This window comes from Atta cephalotes (assembly GCF_000143395.1).
Source record: "Atta cephalotes unplaced genomic scaffold scaffold00021, whole genome shotgun sequence".
NCBI lineage: Eukaryota > Metazoa > Arthropoda > Insecta > Hymenoptera > Formicidae > Atta > Atta cephalotes.
In genome coordinates, this window is record NW_012130085.1 from 3,902,379 (window position 1) to 3,908,736 (window position 6,358).

Consider the following 6,358-nt stretch of genomic DNA (forward strand, 5'->3'; position numbering starts at 1 on the left):
AGAGAGAGAGAGAGGAAGATGACGGTGGTGAACCGACGGCGTTGGGTCCCGATACGGGGGCTATATTCCCGTGGAATGAGTTATATGCCTCCCGCGGTAGCCGATGCATTATTTATCGCTCGGCTTTTCATTATTTCTTCGTCATATACTTACGTAGTGGAGCCAGCACTCGAAACGCGCTCCCTGGCGCAACGTGATGGCGTTTGTGCTCGTTTATCCTGGCGAGAGTCTCTTCTAATATTTTTCTCTCCGTTTGAAAGAAAATAACATAAAAAATCCCCAAAGATAAACTTGAAAAACTATTAAAATTTGTTAAGCTTTTTAAAGACGATTTTAATCTTTGGTGCTCTTTCCGGTTTGAATTTCATAAAAACAGATATTGTTTTAAACGCAAATTTAGTAAATTTAGATGTCATCGTAGAGAACATTGGCGTATTTCATGCTCCACCATGACGAGTGTATCGTTCTTCTCTTTGAAGATTTTTACGAGTCTGCTTCCATCTTTCCTGCGTACGGAACGTGGCGAGAGGCGAAATTTTTTTTCGCCTCTCGCCATAGTCTAGGGACGCCTCTATTATTAAGAGCTATAACTTATGTCGACGTTACGATGCTAATGAGGATTCCTCGCGCGAGTAGCCGCGGTTATTTACAACCATGTATTTTTCTTATTATCATTGAATGCGGTAGCGCTTAACGCACGAAGTTACGCGTATTTTAGAAGATCCACCTGTCGCTGCTTTTATCCCCGTATTCGTCTTCATTGATTTCTCATTATAGGCATATTTCGATAAATGTCTCGTAAATTTTGTCCACCTGATCATTTTCTTGCTGATGTTCTTCATACGTCGATACATTGACTATCGACGCGTATGTGTTTTAGTCTTTTTTTCGAGCGCGACATAAAATTTACTTGGAGTTTACTTCATATTAATCGTAAAACATATTTTATCTACTGAAAATATTTAGGAGAAAGCCACTTTAATCCTCAGATTTCTTATCGGAAACATTAATATCTGTTATTAAAGTTGCATGATAGATCTGTACAATATCCATCTTTTCACGCGATTCCGTCGATGTGACGTTAAAACATACATTTACGTCATTATTAATCGACACATGTCCTAATTACTAACGACGCAGGCGCGAAAAATAACAGCAACGCAATTGCTGGAGCAGAAACAAACACGCGAAATCGTTGGCGGAGCGTAACCTGCCGAGTATTATCGTGACATTAAAATCAATCGTGGAGCGAAGATTAATCGCAAAGCGTGCGGGTATAAATCACTTTCGATGAGGCTCACCTTCCGCGTTCGAGGAGAGGCAGAGAGAATTTCAATACACTGCTCTCTCGCGTGCGCTGGTTCGCGAAGGGGCAGCTCCTCGTTCGCTCGTTCACGAAATCGAGAGCGGCTCGTTTCACGGCGGCTTTTACGGGCGATCGAAAAATCGATAGCCGCTTTCTGACGGTGAAGGTATCGTGACGTACTCCAGATAGACGAGCGTTCAACGTGCCAGAGTAGGAAGCACGATGAGGGTAGGTAGCGCGGATGAGCTTTGACCCTATATGCTACCAGGATATCCATAGAAGGTTCGCAATGAGGATAATCATTTCTCGGAAGAAAGCTGCGAGCACCATTCTTCGTGAGCGTCGAGTATGTTTAGCGATTAGGCAAGATGATTGACTTCACCCGTTGCCCTTTTCGAGATTTATGGCGTAAAGAAATAAATGTTACTCGAGAATCGCGTTGCATCCACCTTTCCGACGTACGCGCGGAATTCTTTCAGGCGTTTGATTTACAATGAACTTTTTTGAAATTCTACAAGCTACGATTCGTACTATAAAGGGATAATATAACGGCGTTTTGTTATTTGATTTTTTTATTTTTTGCATGCGCGCATGATTTTTCTGATGATTTGTAACTTATGGATTAACGTTTAAGACACTCGGTGAATTAATGGCGGCGTAAATTCGACATCGTCGGTGAAATATTATATTGACAGAAAATAATAATCGGAATATTCCGAGTTTTACTGGTCAAAAACTAGCTATCATTTACTGGTCTATCATGGACTTGATTAGTTTCTGAATTATTGGATAGTTATTATTTAGTAAATTCAAAATAGTAAAGTAAAAACTAGCCAGTTTCTGAAACAGTCAGTTTTTTTCAAATATTTTTCTACTTAGGTTAGAAAGTTTTCCTTCCACCAGCGTTATGAAGTAAATGAGCATAAAGTCTAAACTAAATGAATAAAGTATCGCAATTTAATATTTTGTGTCAAAATAACTTCAGATAGTGCTTAATGTAACTATTATCTACACTTCAAGTACAATTATCCTAAAGAGGCTATAGACATCAGACTAAATTCTCATTGAGATTGAGAGATAAGATTGGAATGTGAGAAACCAAAGCAAAGTTTAATAAACTTGATTTCTTTTGATTGTTGAATTTCAATTCAATTTCAATCTCTAATCTGATATGGATTTAACCAAACAAAGATTAGGATAATTGCATTTAGTTTTGAATAGATGCGTTTTGAGCTAAAATGGCAATACAAATTGCGGTACTTTGTTCAACTAGTGACTTCAGATGAGTGTACTTGCGTCAAGGAAGCAAATCCAGCCCGAACCCGTTAATCGCGAGCATAATTACGATAATCATTCATCAATCGCCCCGAGAACGTGTCTTCTCTATCGCATCTCGAGGTAGCACGCGATGCATCTGCTAATGTGCAGTTTCTGCGCACAACGAAACCAGATAGATCGAGGACGGAGGCAACGAGAAATATTGTACGTCGCGTTGAATAAACAACAAATCACGCATCTTCCGCCTTTTACAGGTTGTTTGTAGAAAGTGTTAACATCCGATTTATTTTATCGTGTATTTATTAGGAATCTCTTTAAAGGATCTCTATTGCTTCAATCTCTCTCCAAAAACTTTAACGCAATACTACGAGTTTCTTTGACGCGGGGTTCGGTCAACGGTAGCAGAGTTATAGCAATATAATTTTAGTTTCGTTATTGACACACAACGACGCTAAATAATCGCGTTACGCTTTTAAACGGCGATATGTCAAAGTGACCGTTCTACAACAAATCAGTCGCGAAATATTCTTGCATGCGCAACGCATTTGTATGCTAATTGCGACAGCCGCGATCTTTGCGATGAATAATCCGTTAGACGGGATTATACCTATACACACACCTTTGACTGCATTCCGGATTGTTCGGTTCGCGCTTTCGTAACACGCGCAACATTCAGAACGATAAACACAATTAATGGGGCGAAAGTTGGAGCACGCCCGCGCGCGCGCTTATTCGCATTTCGCGCTGCGTGATTGACGCGCGATTTAAACGTCGTGAGTTCGAGAGAAGGCGCGAGTTCACGACGGGCCTCGGCGGCGAATAATGCGTCTATCCGCGTGCGAACGTCGCGAATAGAGACATTAATAAAGCGCTCTTCGTGACGACGACGAGGGAACAGAGCAGAAGGAACAGCGCGCGGCCGGAATCTAATAATCTCCCGGTGCAATACAATACGCAACGAGGTAGGCCTTGGGTAATGGATGCTGCCCGGTCTGGTTGGATGATGTTACGGGCGATGGTGCCCCAGATGGTGGTGCTATCTCGGGACTCTGATCCTTACTCGGATATACGCGTTATCGGTCAGGCAATCGTGAGCATCGAATAAAAACGACCAGTCGGCCACGGCCGACGCCGCGCCGACGCCGACGTGGCGTTGATACGGATGCTGCGGAACGGAGACCAGGCGGATGATGCGGTCTTAATATAAAGTGGAGCGAAAGAACCCACTCGTGGCTTTACCATTATTATCCCCCGAGAAACGATGAGTCGATAATTTTCATTGTTTATCGGTACATCATCGCTGAGACGCTTTAAAGAAGCGGAGCGAGCACTTGAGTGGATTTGAGAACACTTCCCTATTACTTAATCCGATTTCACGTTTTATGCAATCATTATCTTGTTCAATTATCTTCATATCGCTTTTTAATCGCTTGTGTTATTTCTCGTACTTTGAGCAGGTCGCTCAATCGCTTTATTAGTAATCAATTCGAAACTGACATACGATGGTTTTATTAAAATTGCAGGATATCCGACAGAAGGAAAGAGGCTGCAGGTCGTCGTTCGCGTAAAAAGGTCGATCTCCACTCGAATCGCCGCGGTTCATCGAAGTTATCGGCCAGGGTCCGGTTTCTCTTAACGACTGATCCGACACCTCGCATCGTCTTGGCTTTGTATATCCGATCAATTCGCGGGACAAAACGCCTTGCCGGCCATGTGTAAACGAGAAAATGGAATGAGTTTACTAGTGTCCAGTCCAAGTTTATCGCGTATCCTTTGCGAGACTTCGGTCGGCCATTAGTCGGTGTCAGCTATGCGCAATCTTCTCCTCTTCTTCTGGAGCAAGAAACCCAGGAACTCACGACGAAGTAGAAGCTGGACTTGTAACATGATCTCTTCGACACCTTCGAGGAATTAAGATATCGAAGAAGGGAAATGAGTTTATTGTCCTTTCCTTTTTTAATACTCGAGTTTCTTTCCTCTTACTTGTTGCACACTCATTATCATAAGAATGACTTCGGGTATTGTTGAGTATGTAAGGATTGAAATATTCCAATTATCTAACTATATATAATTTAACTATATAATTTATAGTTACTATATAATATATATTTTACTATATAATATATATTTATATATAATTTATATTATTTTTTTGGATAACCATATAAAATATAATTATAGTTAAATTATAGCAATTGCAACCATTTTTGTAGTAATAATAATAATTATTATTATTTTTAGTTGCCAACTGTTATACCTATTTGTTGAGGCATATATATTTATTATTACTAACATTATATAATACTAATAATTATAATCATAGTGACATAGTTACAAATATCAAAAATTTCTCTCTCAGTATATGTAATCTAGCTGATTAGAACAGAATTATTTTTATCCGGTATACGTTTTTTGTATTGCGAGATGCACAAATAAGTATATCGCGGTGATATTTTATCGGGACGATCGTAAGATCTAAGAAACGATCGTATAAGCAGGCTGCCGACAAGAGCAGTTTGCGCATTGTTCCAGCGCTACGCTGATATGCAAATCGCATCGTTAGAACGCCGTTATTGTATTTCACCCACATCACCGGCTTATTAACTTTGGCATTTATGACCTCTTGAACCGCGTCGATCCGAGGCCCGAGAGTGCGCTTTATCGTCCAGTTTATAGCGATGCGTACTACCGAGAGCGGAATTAAAATGGTGCAAATAATGTCATTCGCAGGGACACGCCCGTTATTTCTATCCATCGTCGGGTATATACCTACGGATCTGCCTCGTTCCGATAATTTATTCACGCGCGTGAAAATTTTATTACTCTGTTGCATCTGATCGCGGCCGTTTGATCGCGCGCGCACGTCGCCGGTCAACGAGCGAACGGGGCTGTATAAACGATCGCGGATATCAGGTGAATGAAATGATTAATACTCCGCATCCTGTTATCCGCCTTAAGAATCCCGCGCCGTATCCGAGAAAATCGCGATGCATAAAGGCGCGCTCGCAACAAACTCCTCGCGGATAATGATCGCGTGGTCTCCGTGTTGTGCACCGAGGACGCAAAATGTAAGCATAAAACGTAAATGAGAGAGTCGTACGCTTGAGGAGGTAGTCGACGCCAGTCGCCTGTAGCGTCGTTCCTTTGAGCGCGTATATCGATAGCATCGGAGGTCGCGGTCAAACACCATGATCAATATTTCCGTAGTCGCACGTGGGAGTATCATGGCAGGATGACGAACATATGCACTTCCGTGGAAACGGATATCCTGCAAGCCTATTGTAAACAATTTTCTATTTCATATTCTCTTAATTAGAAAAGTAGACACGTACAATTAAAGACTCTTGCACTAATAATGTGACGTGAAAGTGGTCAGTTGAATTTATTGAAGCTGTGATATTTTGTATGATTATGAGATGGGCTGATTCAACCAATTTAATTGAAATCACTTTTTCATATTATTAATGTGCAATCCTTTCTTTCTTTTTTTAAAAATTTGATTTGCGTTTTGTGGTACATTAGTGATTAGGAGATAAAAAGTAATAGATATAGATAAATAATATTAAATTTTATTCTATTCTGCAGCTCTCTGTTCATAACTTTAACAGAACTACATATATATACGGTTGAGACGTCCGGAAACTTCGGCGCTAAAACCGACGTAGTCTTCCCCCGAGCTATCAAATTCCGCGAGAATAAAGATGTGGGATACATCGGACGCCTCTGTGAATGGGATTATTAATATTTCCCGTCTTGCGCTTCTCTCTCTCTCTC